Raw genomic sequence first — 23,098 nt, forward strand, 5'->3', positions numbered from 1 at the left:
TACATGCATGTGAGAAACTGCACTTGTGTAGGTAGGATCCCCTTTGATTGGTAGCAACATCTCTGGGGTGGAGGAACCTGTGGCCCTCCAGATGTTGCTGGATCACATTTTACATCATTGCTGACCAATGGCTATGCAGGCTGGAGCTGATGGAAATTGTAGTCTAATAACATCTGGAGGATCACAGGCTCCCTGCCCCTGTCTTATCTATAGCACCAAATATATTATTTGTCCAAAGTAGATGTTTTAAAAGGAGTAACAGGTTATTTTCCAGATTTGGGTCTAATATCGGATCAGTGAAGGAAAATCTTATAAACCCTTCTGATTTCATGAGATTTTACCACTTGTGGCTTCCAACATTTTCATGGCATTGAACCAATCCTTAAATGCAGGACATCTGTGAACCCAAACAGCAACCATTTCTGAATCTAGCCATCATTTGCTCAGCTTATCTCTAATTAAACAATCTACACTCCTCATCTGTTTCCCATTTCCTGACCCCAGACCCTGATGTGTTTTACTTTTCCTGCTTTAACCGTCCTCATGATTTTTCCTTAATCTTCTATCTTCTCTTCTCTTCCATCTTCCTGTTATTGCTCCCTTATTCTTTTCTATCATCTAGGGCTCCCACTACACCAGATTTTTTTTCATTAGTTTTCCTGAAGATCTGTATGTATTTCTCTCTTGCATAGTGTGTGGTGCAATACGGCCTACCTGCAATATTGGATGATGTGGTGGGGCAAAGGTGCTTCCCTGACCTCCCAGCAGGTGAGTTCCTGCTGATTACCAAGAGGAAGAGGCGGAGCACTAAATTGGATTGGCCAGTGTGTTTGTACTGTGCTGACCTTGCCCCTCCTTCCAGTAAGCAGCAGAGACACAATTACCAGGAGATCAGGTAAGGCACCTCAACCCCACCATGCAGTCTATTATTTCCTAGCTACCACTGTACTGTAAACTGCAATATACCTACTACGTTCTACCACAGATTTAATCTTCCCCTGTGTTCTAACCCTTTAATTAGAATGGGTGTTTTATGTTATAGGATGCAGGTGCTCTGATTTACAATCTCATGGAAGACAATGCTATCAGTGGCTGCTAGTCATCATGACTAAATGTGAATGTACTGCCTTCAAGTCGATTCCGACTTATGGTGATCCTATGAACAGGGTTTTCATGGTAAGCGGTATTCAGAGGTGGTTTACCATTGCCTCCCTCTGAGAGTGAGAGGCAGTGACTGGCCCAAGGTCACCCAGTGAGCTTCGTGGCTGTGTGGGGATTCGAACCCTGGTCTCCCAAGTTGTAGTCCACCACCTTAACCACTACACCACACTGGCTCTCCAGTCATCATGACTATATTGCCCCTAATATAAGGCAGTATGCCTGGGGAGCATGTGTGAGAGAGTGCTATTGTGCTCATGTCCTGCTTGTGGGCTTCCTGGAGGTACCTGGTTGCCACTGTGAGAGAAGAACTAGGGACTAGATGGGTCTTATGCTTTGCAAAAAAAAGAGGAAAATATCATCAGTAGAGGAGAAGACACAGATTAGCATAACATTTTCATATGTATATTTATATGTATACATGAATATATATAGAAACAATTACTATAATTTAAACAGAATACATTTCACCATAATGGGGGAAACTGTAACCAGGTGACCTGCGTGCCTACTTAGTCTGCTGTCAAAGTGCTAACTGTTGATGGGCAACTTCAAGGCCCCTGCTCTTCCTTCTTAGGGTTCTTCATCTTAAAACCAGACTTGGACTAGACATTCCTTTAGAGGAATCCTTCACACAGAGAACTGTTCCCTTTTATGCAGAACACATGGGTGGTGGGGCTAGCCTGCATGTAACATTTTTTGTTGCTTCTCAAATAGAGGTTCCTCACAAACATTTTAAAAATCAGAATACCTTGATTATTAAATGCCTTGTGATAAAGGCTCTGTTTGTCTGATTCCGACACAGATAATTATCTAAACTGAATTATTTTTTTAAAACCTGACAGTTTAAGAGTTATGGCTATCTCATGTTGTCCCATAAAGCCAGGAAATTAGAAGCTAAGGCTGATGCCTTAACAAATGTTTCCTGTGATCAGTAATGGTGTTGTGTAATGTCACAAATTGTGCCTGCTTAACACATACTCTCTATATACCCACACTTTTCCTTGGGGTTTCAGGATTTACTTCCAAGTAAGAATGCTTAGGTTCACAGCACTATGCAATCTGTCTCTGCACACATAACTCAGTGGGACTTACTTCCAAGTAAATATGAATCAGATCCAGCAGTCAAATCTTTGAACTCTCCATTGATTTGTATAAGTAGTCATACAGATGCTTTTATTATCTTCAGCAAAATTGTAGATGGACAACTTCAGCTATGTTCCTTATTTCTTCTTTTGATATGCTGGGGAATATGTTGCTCAACACTGCAAAGAGAGAAAATCTAAGTGGAATATATGAAAATGTGACAAGTGGTCGTGGATGAAACATTTTTGAAGCATTTGAATCTGGCATTCCAAAACAAACAAAGGGGTCAAATGACCTTTCACCCTGACTTCTCGCTCTCTTTCCCCCCTGAGAAGTTAAGACAAACATTTCAGAAAACAATGAATGTTCATGCTAATGTAACCTCCCTCATGCCCCACTTCCTGCCAAGAGCAACATTTCAATGGCCATAAGGTGTGGGTTGTAGAGAGGGAGTGAGAAAACAGACAAGGAAGGGCATTTTCACATGTGAGGTTTCAATTGGCTTTGTGGTACATTGACTCCAGTTGCAAATATAAAACTATACTGCTTTCACTTTCTCTTCTGTATTCTTCTCCACTGACTCCTCACATTGAAAAAAAGATACATGCCCACTACCAAAACAACAACAACCCACCATGAGTTTCAAATACACTGTTTAGGGTCACTTGTGAAATGCCAGAAGCAAATGCTTGCTTTCATTCATCATTGGCCACCTCTGGCTCAAGGAAGTCAAAGGTCAGGGAGTCAAGAGAACAGATTATTACTAAATGACTTATTCATATGAGTACCAGTGAGAACATAATAACTAAAGAAGGGTGATGAAAATGTCTGCTGAGGACTATTCAAGCTAGTCAGGCAAAAAGATAAGGAAAAGGGGTGTGTGGTCTTAAAGGAAAAATACATTTTCAAGCTGGGGCAGCCAGCTGTGCATCAATAAGCACACTAGACATCTGTTGATAAGAATATTGGAAATGTCCATTGATTTGGCACACAAAATCAAAACTGTGCATATTCCAAAAGGGACTGTCCTTTTAAGCTTCTTCCATCACAGTGTAACAGTGACTAGAAATCCTCACCTTGGTTGATGTTCTTAAAGGGACAGAATGCCTTTTCTTTTTGGAATAAAGCCATCTGAATTAAATCTAATTCCAGTGTCATGTAGGATATGCTACATGCGATTATATAGCAGAAAATCTATGTATGAAAATGTAACCACATATTGCAAGGAGCCATGTTTTAGCATGAAGGGGGGATGCTTTTTGGACCATTTAACAGCATCAGTTCCCACACTGAGGACTGCAGCAGCTCTGGTGTAACATTTCCAGCTGCTAAACAAATCAAGAGGTTTGAGGCTTGAGTTTGCTCTGGAGTCTGTAACATTTTTGGAATCAATCTTTGGAATATTTTTCTGCTGCAAATCCATTAGAGTAACCCACTAAAAGAGTGAAAAACTGCCTCTCATCTGTACCCAAGAGGAGTCCCAGTGGCTTTTGGTCCTTCCAGACTGGCGACTGTTGATATCCCCTTGCTATTGCTTTGTAAACTACATGGAATTGCAAACTGACCATCCTTGGGGAAAATGGAAATGGACTGCCTTCAAGTCGATCCCGACATACGGCTACCCTATGAATAGGATTTTCATGGTAAGCGGTATTCAGAGGGGGTTTACCATTGCCTCCCTCTGAGGCCAGTCCTCCCCAGCTGGCTAGGGCCTGCTCAGCTTGCCACAGCTGCACAAGCCAGCCCCTTCCTTGTCCACAACTGCCAAATGGGGGCCAACTGGGCTCCTTGGGACTATGCAGCTTGCCCACGGCTGCACAGGTGGCAGGGCACGTAACCCTGAGCAACTCACTGTGGGGGTGATCTTTAGCTGGCCCTTGACACCCAGGAGACATGAGCAGGGATTTGAACTCACAGACTCTGGACTCCCAGCCAGGCTCTCCTCCCCATGTGTGTACATATTCTGGTATGGTCTGCTCACACTAGTGGGACTGACAAAGCCATGTCTGTGGGGAAGGGACAGTCCACCTGAGTATGCCACTGGGGTTTTTTTAAAGACATTTTTGCTAATTTTTAATGCGTACTAAAATGTGCTATTGCTAAATTATTTACCTCAATAACTATTTTGGGGGGGGCAAATTAGAAGATTGGGTCAGGACACAGTAATAAAATGGTCCCAATCACAACTGCAAGAGGCCACATCTGGCATTTTTAATCAGAATGTTAATATCTTTTTGATTTAGGTGTTATTGTGTGAATAGCACAATGTGCTGTTGTTTTTAATGGCAAAAGGGCATTTTGATTTTACAAACTACACTGATAAAACGGCACCACTAGGAAATGTGAAAATGCACAGAAGTAATTATATGGTTATGATACCCTCACTGGCCTGCTGCATCACTTTATACAACAATAGGAGTCTCCTAACAATTCTCAGCACCCTTTACAAACTATAGTTTCCAGGATTCTTTGGGGGTAACCATGACTGTTCACAATGGTATAATACTGCTTTAGATGTATAGTACCGGTGGCACCTTAGTCTAGGCACTGTGTAAGCACTGTGCAAGGAAGTCAGAGTAAATAAACAGGTTGTCTGGAGGACTCCTAAGAAAAGACAGAGTAACCACAGGGAAAAATTATGGAATAACACTATTGTATAGTTGCATCACAAAAAAATGAGTGAAGAAAGCATGGCTATTTTGGAGTAAATACCTAGTGTGGAAGGTTACTTTATTTATTCAGCCAATGTGAAATTGTTTTGGTATCCTGGAAAGAAAAAGTGTTGAATGCAATTACAACATTTGGGGAGAGGGGTCTTTTCATAGGAACATAGGAAGCTGCCTTATAGCAAGTCACACCACTGATCCATTTAGCTCAGTATTGTTGGCTGTGACCAGCAGAGGCTCTCCAAGATTTCAGACAGGAATTGAACTGGGGCCTTTTGCATGCAAAGTATTTAAAGAATTTAATGATATTACTTCTGTTGTCTGTCCTTCAAGACCAGTAAAGCTAGCAAATACAAGGAGAGGACTGAATAATTTGTGCGTTTATTTGGATCCACGGTCGAAAACGAGTGACTCTGGGAATCTATCCCATCATTTGTAATGAGCATATTAGTGGGCCTTAGGTGCTAGTGTGGGAGTGGAAGAGAGGGTTAGGAAGGTTACGTAAACAATTCATCTAGAGTCTTTCGTTAATGTTCATTTTTATAGCTCCTCTGTGGCAAAGGGTTTCTTAGGAGAAACACAATTCTGTGGCTCTTCCTCTAGACTCAGTATAAACGTATCAGGCATTATTTTTATTATCTGAGCCCTAGTGAGTAATGTTCAGTTTATTAAACAGTGACTCAACCTCAAGTTCTCTTGCTCTCACTCTTTTTAATGGAACATTGTTTTTCCTCAGTGGTGGGATTAAGCTGACCTGTTTCATCATAATTTACCTCACAGCTGCCCTCACGTTGCAACAACTAGCTTCATTTTCATCCCCCACAGACAAAAAACCCTTCTCTCTTTTATTGTATTGTAAATTATTTACCAAAAAAAAAAAGATGAATCATGATAACTCTATAGCTGAGGACAAGGTATTTATAGTTTGAAAGAGGCCTTTTCCACATAATAGCAAGATCCCACCCCATACTCCTGACATCTAGGTTTGCCAGATTAAAAGTTCAAAAAGGGGTCACTTTGGCACTGGTATCTAAATAAGGGATATCCATTCTGTTTTATGGGATTGTGATGGTCATTAAGGCTCACAATACAATAGGAGCACCAGGCAAATGTATTGCTAGCCTCATACCCTTTATATCCCCATTCCTTCAGGGTGGATCTTCAGGAATGCATAGTCCTTACCATCCTATTATTTATTTATTATTAAATTTATATCCCACCTTTCCTCCAAGGAGCTGAAGGTGGCATACATAGTTCTCCCCCTCCACAATGTTATCCTCACAACAACCCTGTGAGGTATGTTAGGCTGGGAGGCAGTGACTGTCTCAAGGTCACCCAGTAAGCTTCATGCTGGAGTGGGGATTTAAACCCAATCTCCCAGGTCCTAGTCCAACACTCTAACCACTACACCACACTGCAGATACTGGGAGTCTCTTCACAAATGAAATGACATTTTACCTACATGGATGTGGAGGCAGTGGCAGCTGGTAACATTTTGATTTGGTAAGGCTACAAATTTTAACCTTGCTGTTTACATCACAATAGGACTTGTACGGCATTTATTTAGGAAAGTGTGCCATTATACATGTGAAGAGTGCCACTGCCTTGCCACTAAAAAGCTATCAATTCTCTGCACATCCATGGAAAGTGGAAGTTTCCATGTAAGAAACATCTGTACTGCCTTCAAGTTGATTCTGACTTATGGTGACCCTATGAATAGGGTTTTCACGAGGCTGATAGGCAGTGACTGGCCCAAGGTCACCCAATGAGCTTCATGGCTATGTGGGGATTTGAACCCTGGTCTCCCAGGTCGTAGTCCAACACCTTAACCACTACACCATACTGGCTCTCTTCCATGTAAGAAGGCTATATGATTTTCAGGCATGATTGGCTCCATAGGTCTTATTAAGCAACACATGTGACATAAGTTTTTGAATTCATGTTGATTACACCTGCACATCCATTGCCAAACAACAGCAACTAAATATGCACAAACTTTTAAAATTGCAGAACATTTGCTTTCAGTTGCATGCAGTTTCCCCCCACAAAAAATCAATTTAACTTTTCATTATCCAAAGCACTTTCATCTCTAAATTAAAAGAACAAAGCATCCCAATCAATAGACAAAAAAAATGTTTTATTTCAGCCAGGGCACATCAGAGCACAGCAAAACATATTTCCAATGCATGGCTCCACTTGAAAAAGTGAAGGAAGAATTTCTGCTTATGTGCAGAGTACTTCACACTAGCATTTCCTTCCATTCCTCTATACTGAAAATATTCTGAAACTTAAGCTACAGGAGGGGCTTACTGGAACCAGATTCACACAACTTTTCTGGAAGTACTCTGGAAATTACTTTGGAATCACAAGTGGCTCAAGTCAACTTGCCCTGCTAGAACCAGCTTTTAATAAGTAAATGTAGGGAAATGGTTAATACTGTTGGAAGTGGGGCAAGAGCAACTCCTGTTTTGTTCTTTTGTTTGTGCTCCAGAAGGAAGATAGAACTAGGGTCCTCCAGATGGATAGGCTTGTTTACCTTTACCTGTGATGCTCTGACTGACTTCCTTCTGTCTAGACTGTTACGTCTTTAGGGAAGCTTACCTGCCTCTCCTCCTTCTGCCCTTTCCAGTCCTTTGTTCTCTGACTGTCCGGGAGAGAGGAGACATCCCTTTGTCTCTGCTCTCTCCAAGCCATGAGGATAACCCCTACACCTGGGCGTTATGCCTCCAACTTAGTTAGTTAGTTAGAACTAGGTTTGCTTTTCTATCTACAATATATTTCTATAAATAAAGTAGCTTTTCTTATTTTACTAAGTCTCAAGTCTCATTGATGCTGATGCAGGGTAAAAGGCTGCTTTCTTAGGCAAACGCACACACACGCTGGCACACTCGCATTTCAACATCTGCTGTTACTCTGCTGCTGTGGTGTTGCTTTAAACGAAATTAAGCACACAAATTACACACAGCGCAACAAATACAGTGTTTGTTGCAACATATACATAAGCCATCCACTATTTCTCTTCCCAGTTCCCCAATTCACAAAAAATAAATACAAAATGATTAAGTAAAAATATGTACATTTATTATAGAAAGAGACTTACTGTTTGTTTGCGCTCTCTCTCTCTCTCAAGTCACACACACACAAAAAACTAAACTAAACAAAAAAAGCTCCTCAAGGTAGGAAATGCTCCCTGTTGTTTCTCTGGCTACCAGTAAGGAAATCTGGTAACCAGAAACTTCAGGGAAACAGCTCTAAGTGTCCTCAGAACCAATATGTGGTTCTGATGTAGGCTAAGGGTATATCAGAAGAACATAGGGCTGTGTTCTTGAAGCAGGCCGGACTCCTCCCGGGTCCTCCTTAATTTGCTATTCTGGCTGTGCTGGATAAACCTCATCACAATAAAATGGAGTTGGAAGCCCAAGTAGGGCTGATAAGCAGTCAGTCCAGGAAGGGACCTCTTTGCCACAGCAACACGTTTGGATTACGATTGGCTGAGTGGTGCAGAAAACTGTTCGCTAGAGAGCAGGAGATTGACAGAAATGCCTCATGAGCCTCTGTCAATTGAAGAAATGATAAAACGTTATGTAGGACAGAAAAAAGTATGCAACTTTCCGATTTTTTTCAGTAGCCCAGGTAGACCAGTCTCCACATGCATACTTGTGTACATCAGTACTATGTGTGAAAACCACACAACTATTTGTTTTGACACTTAGGTGTGTGCTGGTGCTTCCAAACACACTATTTTCACAATTTTTATATACATGAAAAGCAATAATGGAACATATTAAGCAGCCCTGGCTATCAGGAACAATAAGGCATCAAAGACTACCAGGAATTCATCAGAAGGCAAGAAGATTGTTGCAACTAAGGACTGAATTTTAAACAAAGTGATGTTATAGGAGTCATTCAGTTATTTGGGAAGCAGCATGCTGTTTCGCCCTTACCATAAAATAGTTGTCACATAATCCTTGGAGGGTTTTTTATGTATAGGAACTATACAGAGCAACAATACAAGTTTACCATTACCCTTTAAATTTATGCCAGACTGCTTTAAAAATAATATTTGACTCAAGGTCTGCTCACATGCATTACAGCTTTATTACCCTTTAGCAAAAGCTCACCTGTGTGATGTCCGTGGGTACAAGGATGCCCTTAAGGTCTTCACCTGGTGCCTGGAAACCCTATGAGCACCGTCTCACTGCCCCCTTGGTCATGAGGTGGTAAAGGCGGTTACCTTTTTCTCCCTTGAGAAGTACATACAGATGAAGGAGGATGTTGAAAGCGTGGTGCTCTTTCCCACTTCCTCTTTCAGCAATATGTGCTTTTCAACGTTCAGATTAATTCTGTGGTATAAGACCTTTACCCAGACTGCATGTGTATGTGTGTGTATATATATATGTGCTTTTTCTTTCTGGGTCTTGGAAGAGGGGCTGATTAGAGGGGGTGATGCCTATGGCACTTGCTCAAAAATCCAAATGGCCCATGAGCTTAAAAAGATTAGTGACTGCTCTTTAGACTGTGCAGTTGTTGTGGAATTGTTCCTAGTACGGGAGCAAGTGGACTGCACAGATAATTAGTTGATATTAGAGCATCTAAGACTGCAAACTATTCTACTTTTGGATTGTTTCATAAAGCAGCTTCAAATAATTTAGCTTCTGTCATATTGTGGACAAAACAGGATGAGAATATTCCATTCTGTTTCATACATTCTCCTTTCCATGCTCATTGTAGCAAAGATCATGGGCCATCATTATTCTCAAATGATGACTTTGTGAACAAACTCAAGCATAACGTAATGCCAATTTTAGAAAAGGGAATTGGGGAGGGGGTAAGGAAATTACAGGGCTATTGGCCTACAACTGTTCTAGATAAATTGGCATATAGCATTATTAAAGACAGTGTTATTAAATATACAGAAGAATAACATTTGTTAAGGAAGAATCAGCATGGTTTCTACAATGGAAAGTTCTGACTCACTAATTTTTGGAGTTCATTGACAGTGTCCACAAGCATGTGGATAGGAGTGATCTGATGACTTATAGTGGACTTGCAAAAAGCTTTTGGCAAAGTCTCTCACGAAAGTCTTCTGTATCATTAGCCAGAGCTTGGAAAAGTTACTTTTTTGAACTACAACTCCCATCAGCCCAATCCAGTGGCCATGTTGGCTGGGGCTGATGAGAGCTGTAGTTCAAAAAAGTAACTTTTCCAAGCTCTGCATTAGCCATCATGGAATAAATGAACAGCTCCTCTTGTGGATTAGTAAATAGTTAAAGAACAGAATGTAGGAATAAATTAAATTGGGTCCATCCAATGAAACTGGCAATTCATTCAGGAAAGATAAAATAATGTTTTTCACCCAGACATAACAGACTGATGAAATTTGTTCCCACAAGATGTGGTGGCGATCACTGTCTTAGCTGGCTCTAAAAAGGATTTAACAGCCTCAGGGGGGATAAAAGCACGTCTAACTTGCTTAATATTTTAAAATCTCTAAACGGTATACAAAAATACAACACAAAAACAATAAAACAGTATAATAAAAACAGAGATACAACATACAAACCAGTAAAAGTACTGTAAAAACAGATAAAAACAAACTCAGTAACAACAAGGTCCAGTCTTAATAGGTCAGGGACAGCTTGGGCAAAAAGATATATCTTTACTCGACATCTGAAGCAACGGATGGAAGATGCTTCATGTATAGCAGAGGGAAGGCATTCCATATTAAGGACGGAATAATCTGTCAATTTCAGTTCGCTCAGCTCCTCATTTTTCTAATCTTAAATTTGGTTGTTCACATTTCTGAAGCAATTTGCGATTTTTAAAAAAATCCTCATGAAAATTCTTCAGCATTTTAAAGTGAATTTCTCCTAATAAATAATTTTTATATGCACTTTTGACTAATATACACATTTTTTGGAAGCAATTTATCCTAACATAGTGCATTTTTGTATGTTTTTTACCAATATATTCATTTTGTGCACAATTTCCCCTAATATATGCTTGGTTGAACACTGCTTGGTTGAAGAACTGCATTATAACATTTGCATAAGTATGAATTTCAAAGGATGGCTGTGTTTTGGTTCTCATATTGTTTCAGAAAGTGCAATTTTGATAAATTTGGCTTTAAATGCAAACTGAATTGAATTTCTCCCCCATCCCTATTCTAAAGGGCAGGGGCAATGAAAGAAAATGCCCATTTTGGGGTCTCCACCTTGTGATATTTTGTGACTAGCTATTTATTTATTAAATTTATTAGTCGCCCATCTGGCTGGCTGTCCAGCCACTCTGGGCGACGTACAAAATAAAAACATACAAATACATTAAAACATTAAAAATCTCAACAATAATAAAACCTAACCCACCCCAAAAGCCTGCCTGAAGAGCCAGGTCTTCAAGGCCTGGTGAAAGCTCATCATAGAGGGGGCATGGCGGAGATCATTTGGGAGGGAATTCCACAAAGTGGGGGCCACAATTGAAAAAGCCCTCTCCCTAGTTCTCACCAGTCTAGCTGTTTTAACTGGTGGGATAGAGAGAAGGCCTTTTGAGGCTGATCTTCTTGAGCGGCATCCCTGATGATGTTGGAGGCACTCCTTCAGATAGACTGGGCCAAAACCATATAGGGTTTTAAAGGTCAGAACCAACACCTTGAATTGGGCCCGGAAAACAACCGGTAACCAGTGCAACTCCTTCAGCACTGGAGTGATGTGATCTTGCCGGCAGCTGCCTTTAATCAGGCGAGCCGCCGCACTCTGTACCAGTTGCAGCTTCCGGACCGTTTTCAAGGGTAACCCCACATAAAGTGCATTACAGTAGTCTAGGCGAGAGGAGACCAGGGCATGTACCACAGATAGGAGCAGATGGTTGGGAAGGTAGGGGCGCAGGCTCCATATCAGATGGAGTTGATACAGCGCCGCCCAGCTCACAGCCGAGACCTGAGCCTCCACGGACAGCTGGGAGTCAAGAATGACCCCCAGGCTGCAGACCTGGTCTTTCAGGGGCAATTGTACCCCATTGAGCACCAGGTCAACATCCCCCAACTTCCCTTGTCTCCCACAAACAGTACCTCAGTTTTGTCAGCTACATAAGGGGTGCGATGATGGTCCAAGTGATCTTACAGGTTTATACAGGACGTTAAGTCTAAGTTTGCTAACTGGACCATACACTGCACAGTTATGTTCCAGTATGCCTCTGAATACTAGGGTTTCTTTTGGGGGTGGTGGTAGATAAGGCCTTTTTGTCCTGGTTGTGGATTCCCAGAAGCATCTGTTTTGACTACTCTATAATGGAGAACGCTCGGCCTCACTTTTTTAGTTCATCTCAATGGGTCAGGGCAAATTGTCTTGCTAGCATTGCATTTTGGGAGTCAGCCCTTGTGACCTCTACTATGCTTGTGACTTGAACTGTAAGAACGAATTTCCTGACTCCAGAGATTACAGTGGTGGTATCTATGCAGCAGTAAGGAAGAACTTCAAATTTAATATTAACAGATCCCTTTAGGATAATCCCCTCTCCAAATGAACAATGGGACTGGTCCAAACTCCAATTATAATCCCTTAAGAATCAGAGAGACAGAGTTTGTTTTTCTAAACTACAGGAATTTACACTTCACATTTCATCAGAGCTAGAAGTATAATCTTTAACATAACTGATATGAACAGCTCCAAAAATTACAGTTCAAATAAACTCTTTCATGTCCCTTCTATCATGTCCTCACTCCCCCTCCCAGTTTACACGCAAACATATGAAACTCAAAACCACATTAAGGTTGAGGTTTTGCTCAGGTAAAATGAGCACTCGTGGCTCCAATGATCTTCCTGACACCTTACATCACCCTCAAGGACCATTGAACACACTGAGCTGGACATTGGACCAAGGAAGGGTGAGATCTCTTTTGCCTGGCAAATGGTGAGTTTTAGGGGGAAAGCCTAACTCCCACCAGTCATAGAAATATTTTTCCAGACTTTGAGTCCTGTCTGTCCTCAGGTTCAGGTATATTCTTGCCCCTCTTTTTCTTTCTCTTTGGTGTGAGTATGTAACAAATATTATGGCCACTTTCTAGGTTTCTGGGTAGATAGGGATATCTTTACTCTCTTTTAGGTCAAGTGTGTGAATTTATTAGCTATACTTGCTGGGTATATACAGTCTGTAAATTTTACACTATATCTGCTTCTTTCCCTTCTAATAAACCAATCTTTTGTTGAGATTTCTACGTGCGAGTCCTTTATTGGGTATAAGAGTTAAGGAATACATGCATTTTGAACAACGTGCGGTTTTGACTCCATTCAAAAGATTTTGTTACTCACTTAAGAAAATGTTGAGGTTCTGACTTCCGGGAAGGGTGACTTAGCCTGTGCCTGCTTTTGAGACGGGCTCCTGCCTCAAAAGAAGCTTATTCAGATATATCAGTCAGTTTTTTCTTTTTTTTTTGACTGATTAAACTTCTCCCGGGTAGGGAGAAACGAAGAGATTAACCTCAAAGCCTATTTTTGTTGGGACGACCAGATCTCATTAATTTATGGGACGAGGTCCAGCCGACGAAGGTGGGACGGATTTTCAACAGCAAGCTCTATCTGTTAAAGCGAACGTTCATCTTATCTTCTAAGAGAGAACGCACTAACAGGCAAGCACCCTTCTTTCTATATTTTTCTTTTACTTGACTTAAATTGTTGCTGTTTAAAAGAGATTTGCCAGATTGATCGGTTTTTGACATCTCACTGGGGAGCCGTAACTTCTCTCTGCTACGCACTAATTAATAGCTTATCTCTGTTTTTGTTGCAAAAAGCTGTCCTGGATTTGCATTCTAAAGATACACACAGAAGAGGGATTTCTATTCCAGATTTTTATTTTGAAAAATATTATACTGTTTTGAGACTACTCTCTTTTTGGTCTATTTTATTTTGACGAATCTGTTTCTTGACGATTGCCATTAATTGCTTCGATCCTGGGAACTGCATTTTGTTTACTTAACTATTGGAGAGATAAGGCTGTCTGCTCTGTTTATACTGTGATGTCACCAAGTTTGGAGTATTAACCCAATTGTTGCTGAAATAAGAAGTGGTTTTCCTATATTTTTCTTTTAAAATGGCAATTAAGAAAGTGGCTGAGAATCTGGAAATAACTATGTTTCAGAGAATAATGAATGAGATTGAGATAACGAAAATTGAATTGAGTAAAATGAAGCAGGAGATTAAAGATATAAGGGTCCCTGTGAGAGAGGTGACCCTGGAAGGGGTCCCTGTGAGAGAGGAGACCCCGGAGATTGGAATAGGGGTCCCTGTGAGAGAGGAGACCCTGGAGACTGGAATAGGGGTCCCTGTGAGAGAGGAGATCCCGGAGATTGGAACAAACGTGGAACAGGAACAAGATTTGGAGTCTATGGACTTTAGAAATAAAATCTATTGTTTGGAACTCAATGTTATCTCTGAAGAAATTAATGAAGATTCTAGAGATAAAGTTATCAATGGCATGGATTATCTTCTGGACTGGAATGATGTGATGGAGCCCAATATAGAGAAAATCTATGGAATTAACTGCAGCCATGTGACAATGGAAAAACTTTTAAGAGATGACCCAGTGTATTTTGAAAAAAAGAACAGAGATATGATTTTACAGCAGTATTTCAGCAACTTATTCAGAATGGATGGCAAGAAAATATTTGGGATAGAGGTAATTCCCATCAGACTCTTATTATATGACTATGGCTTTGACAGCAAGATTATTATGGAATACTGATAATGGAAGATTGGATATTGAAATTACTGGATTTAACAAGACTACTGAAGATAGAAGATGGAAAATGGAACTAATAGAGATAATAGAACAATGGCTACTGAAATTACTGAACCTAACAGATTCTGATGTGATGGATTAATTGAAATGTTTATTTTGACTATGGTTATGACAATAAGATTATCATAATTAGTAATGAGATGGATTAATCGATATGCTTATCTGGAAAAAAAAATTGATAGATATATTTCTTAAAGAATTGAAACCTCTCTTTGACTTTTTGTGGAAAGAATAAAGTAATGTTTATGAGATTTGATGATTAAGTAAGATAACTACTGGAGGAAAGTGATTTTATATATATGACTTAAGAGACAGGATTGCTATATATTATAGACTTATAACTGATTTGATCTTTGACAAATGGGAAGTCAATATTTTACTCTTTATTTTTTTTTTTTGTTTTTTTTTTTTTTCTTCTTTTCTTTTTTTCTTTTTGTTTAACTATTTTTGATTTTGTTTTTTGTCTTTGAATGTTTTATGATTTTGTCTTGTATGTTTTATGAAAATCTGAATAAAAATTATTGAAAAAAAAAAAAAAAAAGAAAATGTTGAGGTTCTCATGTGGGATGAACATGTATGAGGGTTTAGACATACACATGTAACAATTGTTGAAATTGGGATGCTGAGCTAGATAAAGTTTTGGTCTGATCCACCAAGGCATCAGTGGTACTGTCAGAGCACTAGTTTGGGACAAAAGTCCAGGGCCCCACTCTGCCAAACAGGCAGGAGAGCCTCCAAATGCAGCAGGGCTCGCTTAACACATTTTGAAGTAAGTGAAGAAATACAAATTGACATCTGAAGGTGTGTGTGTGGGGGGCTCCATAGCATCATGAAGTCTAGACTCTAAACTCACCTACTTGCACCACTGCTCTTCATATATTGTTAAGAATAACTAGCACCCTAGAGCAGACTACCTTTACTTGGAAGCAAATTCTGTTAAAATCAACAGGACATATTTCTATACAAATTCAAAAAGAGCAAGCTGTAGAAACAGAATCCGTTCTTCTAGTATAATCTTTAAGATATGTCTACTCTGCGAGTGGAGGTTTCCCACCTGAAATTCATCACTCACTCACTCACTCTTTGTCGAAATATGGTTCTCCAAGCACGCTCCACTGTGAAAGAAAATTTAGAAATGCAGAGGCAACAGTGAAGATGAAATACAAACAAAAACTTCTGAAACTGGAGGCAAAATAATTCTGGCTGTTTCTTTTTTAGTATTGCCAAATCTAGGGGCTGAAGGGCCATGTGCTGTTGTTTCAGGAATCCTATGATCAGAGCAACCAGTTACCGTTCTTCTCAGATTTCAAATAGCACTTAGTAGAGGGATGCATGATGCTCCAATATGTTCATACTCCATATTTGCCATCCTCTAATGAACATTGATGTCATGTAGTTGAGTTTCTTCTTCTTATACCTAATTGGCAGAAAAATTAATATGAATGATAAATGAAAGCATATCCTTTTTTGTTTCTGAAGCAATTGTACTCAGTTGAGAAAAGACCATGGCCACTTGCTCATTTTATTTATTTATTTATTTGTTATATTTCTATCCCACCCTTCCTTCCAGAAGGAGCCCAAGGCAGCAAACAAAAACACTAAAAGCACGTTAAAACATCTTAGGGCAAAAGATTTTAAAACATATTGAAACAAAACATCTTTAAAAACATATTGAAACAAAATCTCTTTAAAACATCTTTTTAAATAAAGCTTTAAAAAAAATTAAAAAGCAATTCCAACATAGAGGCAGACTGGGAGAAGGGCTTTACTTAAAAGGCTTGTTGAAAAAGGAAGGTCTTCAGCAGGCGCTGAAAAGATATCCAAGATGGTGCCTGTCTAACATTTAAGGGAAGGGAATTCCAAAGGGGAGGGAGTTCCAAAGTGCCACAGCACTAAAGGTCTGCTTCCTATGTTGTATGGAACAGACCTCCTTATCAGATGGTATTTGCAGGAGGCCCCCATCTGCAGAGCACACTGATCGACTGGGTATATAAGGGTAAGACAATCTTTCAGGCATCCTGGTCCCAAGCTGCACAGGGCTTTGTACACCAAAATCAGAACCTTGAACATGACCTTGTAGCTAATGGACAGCCAGTGCAATTCTTTCAGTGGAGTGGCATGTTGGAGATACCCTGCCCTAGTGAGCAGTCATGTCGCCGCATTTTGCATCAGCTGCAGCTTCCAGACCAACCTGAAGGGCAGCCTCACATAGAGTGCATCACAGTAATCCAACCTGGAGGTTGCCAGTGCATGGAGAACAGTGGTCAGGCTATCCTAGTCCAGAAACGGTCACAGCTGTCTTACCAGCTCAAACTGGTAAAAAGAACTCCTAGCCACTGAGGTCGCCTGGCTTCTAGCAACAAAGATAGTTCCAAGAGCATCTCCAGACTATGAACATGCTCTTTCAGAGGGATTACAACCCCATCCAAAGCAGGCAATTGACCAATTATCTGAACTCGGAAACCACCAACCCACAATGCCTCTATCTTGCTAGGATTCAGACTCAGTTTATTGGCCCTTATCCAGCCCACCACCGAGTACTGGCACTGGTCCAGGGCTTGTACGGCCTCTCCCAATCAGATGTTACAGAGAAATAGAGCTGGGTATAATCAGCATACTGCTGATACCTTGCCCCAAATCTCCTGATGACCACTCCCAAGGGCTTCATATAGATATTAAACAGCATTGGGGACATGATGGCACCGTGCGGCACCCCACAGCACAACTGCCAGGGGGCTGTAAGACAATCACCTAATGCTGTTCTCTGAAAATGACCCTGGAGGTAGGATCAGAACTGATGTAAAACAGTGCCTCCTATAGCCATCTCACCAAGTTAGCTCAAAAGGATACCATGATGGTATTAAAACCTGCTGAGAGATCAAGTAAGAATAACAGGGTTGTACTCCCCCTGTCCTTCTCCTGACAAAAGTCATCCATTAGGACAACCAAGGCCAATTCAGTCCCATAACCAGGCCTGAACCTAGATTGGAATGGGTCAACATATCTGTTTCATTGAAGAATACTTCCGATTACTGCACCTCAGCCCTCTCAATCACCTTCCCTAATCACCTTTTACATATATTTATTTATGAAAAGTTTCCATCATGAAATCCTTTTACATACTTAGCCTACTTTATGACTCATGCTACTATGTATACAGTATGCTTTATACACACAAACACACATGCATGTGCACACGCACACACACACACACACACACACACACACAAGATGTCCCATGGCCATGGACAAATTCATGTCCATCATCATGTCCAGATATATGTGGCTGTACCGTTAAAACTGTAAGCAGCTGTCACAATGATATTTAATAAGATCAGTACCAGACACTGCAATCAGAACTGATGATCTATTGAGGAAGGTCTGTTTCCTATTATCAGAACAATCTACTTTTCCCTTTCTGGATTTCTTTCCATTTCAGCTGTGGCAGGCTGTGAATCTTATATCTATGGCAGCTGCATTTCTCTATGCAAAACTAAACAATCAATTTAAAGATTCACCTAATGCACACACACACATGCACATGTTCTGGTCTCATCTATTCTAATCTAAACTTAGCAACTAACAACATTTGAAAATCAGGGCAGAACTATATGTTAAATGCAACATAGAGTTGATGAGGGCTTTTTTTGTAACAGTGGTACAGAGTGACGGCACCTATCTTCTTTCTTTCTTTCTTTCTTTCTTTCTTTCTTTCTTTCTTTCTTTCTTTCTTTCTTTCTACCTATGGCAGCCATTTTGAGCTGGCACCTATGGCACTTTTAACAAGATATGAGTATCATCACCTAACTAGCTGGAAGGGGTATGGTGACATTTAAATGTGAGGGAAGCATCATTTGAGATCTTGCCCTGCTTCAGTTAGTGTGCAATGAAGCTGGGGAAGACCCCATGTGGTCATTAACATACCGTATATTCCGGCGTATAAGACGACTGGGCATATAAGACGACTGGGCATATAAGACGACTGGGCATATAAGACGACTGGGCATATAAGACGACCCCCCAACTTTTGACCCTGATCCCCGTTTAAAAAGCCAGCGTCCCTCTCCCCTTTCTTCCCTGCGTGGCCAGCGCCCCCTCGCCCCATAGCCCACACCGACCTGTGGGCAGGGATGCGCTGCGCCCCGGCGCGGCCTTTGCCCACCAAGAAGTGGACGTCGCTGAGCACCTCGTTGTTGAAGAGGAAGGCGAAGCGCTCCTGCACCATCGGCTTCGTCGCCTGCCAGTTGTAGGCCGGCGCCAGCGGGCCAGAGGTGGCGGCGGAGGGCGCCGAGGAGGAGGCCGCAGGGGCAGCTGTCGGCAGCGGGTTCCCGCCTCCGCCGCCTCCCACTGCTGCTGCTGCTGCCGCCGCCCGGTGGTTGTGCGTGAGCGGAGGTGTCGGCGCGGCCTGCGGCGGCGAGAGCAGCGAAAGCGGCCTGCCATTGGCCGCCCGAGGAGGAGCAGCCGCCGCCACCGCAGCCCCATCACTCGCCTGAGCAGCCGCGGGCGGAGGAGCAGCAGCAGCGGCGGGAGGCGGCGCAGGTGAGGCCACCATGGAGGAGAAGGACGTGGGGAGGCTGCTGCTGCTGCTCTCCACCCCAGCCGCCATTTTGCGACGGAGGAGGAGGCGGAGGAGGCCGCGCAGGGCGCCGCCTTCGCCGCAGTGGAGGAGGCGGAGATGGTGGGACGGAGGAGCAATGGGGATTCCCCTCAGGGGAGGGGACGCCGGGCCAGGCTGCGAGCAGGAGAAATACCGTATATTCCGGCGTATAAGACGACTGGGCGTATAAGACGACCCCCAACTTTTGAGAAGATTTTCCTGGGTTAGAAAGTCATCTTATACGCCGGAATATACGGTACATAAAAATGTATGTGAGATTTCAGACTCTGACAAGCTACAACCTGTACACAACCTATGATGCAAATATGGATGAAAAGTTGGCTCTGATCCAATGGAAAATGCTCCCCCCTCAAAAAAAAAAAGCCCAACTGTCTATGAATTTATTTATTTATTTCAGTCAAAGACCAACACATATAAAATACACTGTATAAAATACAATACTATAGCATAAAAATGCTCAGATCCCAATATCAATACTTCGCTAAAATATTTTAAAAATATTATTTTATCAACAATCTGCGTAAGGCAATTGCAGTTGCACAGAAAGAGGCCACTTTCACTGTAACCTGGGAAATATGATCGGACAAAAATATGATAAATGGAATTCATCATATCTGCAAAGAATTTTGTGTAAAATTGGGGTTATAAAACTGAATCAGACGGCACAATAAAAGGAACAATATAATAAAACATGTCAAACTGTTTCTACTTCCTCTGCCTCACAAGGGCATAATCTCTCTTGATAAAGAACCCTCTTAAATCTTCCTTCCAGAAGTGTAGATGGCAAAGCATTGAATCTAGCTAATGCAAATGCTTTTCTGAATTTAGGGATAATCAGATTTACCAAGTAACTTATGGGCAGAAATGCCTTCCTATATAGCAGCCATACTTAGATGATTCTGCAATTCTGTATCTCAGATTCATTGTTTGATAGTAGCTTTAGCCTTGGTGTTACAAACAAAACGCCCCAGTCCCTTTGAGGGGTCCTGGTGGCTTGAGTTCGCTCCCAATACTCACCCCAATAGAGTTCAGAAACGAAACAAGATGGAGGAAGAGTATATTTATTACTAACACGTGCACGTGGAGAAACAGCCAGAGCTAGTTCTGACTAAGCTGAACACAGCCAGCCTTCTTATTAACTTTGATATGTTAATTATGCACACATCATTATCATCATGACTACATCACTTTCATTTTCCTTACATCACTTTAATCCATGCCCATTTTCCTCTGGTAACTTCCCTTCTCTTCCTAGCGCCATATTTGGAAGTTATTATTCACACTTGTTTTTCTCATTTCAACCTTGGATGTTTCACCCAAGTCTGATACCTTTGTCTACAAACACAGCTGCATATTGCAACAAAATCTAATATCTCATTCTGCAAGCACAGCTTTAAACAAACAAGGGCAGTCAGCAAATTAGCATGTCTTTTAACGCACACACAAGTAAATTAACTGTGTTCAATTCCCAAAATGAGCATTTTTTTTATGTTTAACTTAAATAAACAAAATTCAGTGTCACAATTCCCCCCTTAGAAGCTTCTGATATTTATATCATATAGCTTCTTCATTCTGAATAACTTGTTGATACATAATTTTGCCATACATTTGCATACTACTTTTAGCTGCTGCATTATCTGCTATGCTACGAATGCCATTCATGATTATAGGTAATAAGCAAGGTAAAAGCATACATCCCAATAAAATCAAAACAACCAATACAATCATTGTTTTCATTCCTCCAAACCAATTGAACCAACTTCCCCAGTTTCCAAGATTTATTCCTTTCCAAATTTGCACTGGGACGTGGGCAAGCTTTTTGATTTTGTTAGCAATGTCTTTTACCACCTCACCATTATCATCAATTTTCAAACAACATTCTGTTAGGTTGAGGAGTCCGCAGACTCCTCCTTCTTTGGCTAACAAATAATCCAAGGCCAGCCTGTTTTGGAGTATTGCCTCCCTCATTTGTGTTGATTGTTCTGCAAGTAGCATCAAAGCCTTTGGTGTTTGATTAGTAATGATTTCCACTACTGCTTGTAGTCGAATAAGTCTATTTAAAATGTATATGGGACCTCGGTACCCTGCTGAACCATCATGTGCCCACGAAGCAGGATCATAATGTTTAATCATCTTTTCTGGAGGCCAAGTGTCTCCCCAATTATTTCCTTGGCCTTTGGTCAAGGAAATATCAATCGTTCGTTTCCTCCTTTTGTGTTGTGTTTCATCAAATACCGGAATTAAAGCATTCAAATTTCCTCCTTTGATGGTATACATTGGTTGTATAACTCCAATATAACAACTTCTACTCCAATGTACCGGGAGGATTGCATATGCCATCTTACCACATATCCAATAATGACCCTGTAGAGCTGGGCGAACAGAATCAGGCAACTGGGATGTGTTATGCATGTATGGGAAATACTTCGTATCCTGATTGCCCAGAGGTCCTGTAAGATATGTGCTACCTGTACTTTGAATGAGACTACAGTGCCATAAGTATACATTCTTTCTGTATTCACACATTTCCTTGTTTTTCTGGTTGGTATTATTTCTCATACTCCAATAAGTTAGAAATCCATGGACTATGGTACCATTTAAATGTTTCCATTGCCAAGTGTGAAAGGTTAGACTCCCATTTGTGGTGCGATTAAACACCTGACACTCCACCTTTTGTTTATCCTTCTGGTCAGATCCTACTTTTACATCACAACTATTTTCAATTAAATTTTCATGTGGTCCATTCCGAGCTTTACAGGATACCCATGTGCCATTCTCAAGTTGTACTCCAGTGCTGTTCCATTGGGATGCATAGTTGGCACAGGGTACCACAGGACATCCCTTTGTATGACAATGCGGGAGCCACTGGAGAGTCCAATTACATTTACTATTTCCTACCAAAGGACCTACAGATTCATTTTGATGTATACAATATTGGCCAGTGGGAGCCCACTGAAGGTCCCAAGTATGATTTGTGGTCCACAACTCGCTGCCATTATGGACATCACTTTGATTGCTGATTAACCATTTAGGGCTTAAAGGAACAGCCATCCATGGCCATTTTGGGAATCCTTTTGGACTTCCACAAATCCAACAATTTGTAAGGTTGAACCCTTTGGCTACCTCCTGGGCGAGTTCAACAAACACATTTTCCCTTTTCTCCTGGAATGAGCGCCTTTGACAACTGCATACTCTCGTTTCTTGCGCGGGAAAAGAGGTTGGGAAGCAAACATATACCATAAATAGAGAACCAAGACACAAGATAGTACCAAGCATAGGCTTCAAGCCAAAGGAGTTGGTACTTGCGTGGGTTTGACCCATTTTGGCATGTAATTTTGTACTCTTATATGATTGGGGCCCAATGTTCTATCCAAATACCTTTGTACAATTCTTCAGTTGGCCAATCTCTCATGTAACAATTGGAGGGAGCCTGATAGTACAATTTAGCTCGAGTCACAACTCGTTCCCCATAATGGGTTTTACGAGTCACGTTAACAAAGACACAAGGGCGATGGCTTCTCTCCGAAGGTAAAAGGGTGACCTTAAGCGGTTGGGGCTTATTGGAGCCACCCATTCATCAAAAAGAGCAGACTCAACTTATTACCACCTTCCTTCTCCCCAATCCCACCTTGGCGAGAAATGTGGTTGTTGAAAATGCAAAAAGGTGTACGTAACCATACACCACTGCCGATACTCTCCAAACTCCCCTATAAACACTCGAGCGTATTTCACTGTGACTGACACCTTTGATCCAGCCCCGTGGGGCAACCGTACTGGC

The sequence above is a fragment of the Rhineura floridana genome, chromosome 2, assembly GCF_030035675.1.
Source record: "Rhineura floridana isolate rRhiFlo1 chromosome 2, rRhiFlo1.hap2, whole genome shotgun sequence".
NCBI lineage: Eukaryota > Metazoa > Chordata > Lepidosauria > Squamata > Rhineuridae > Rhineura > Rhineura floridana.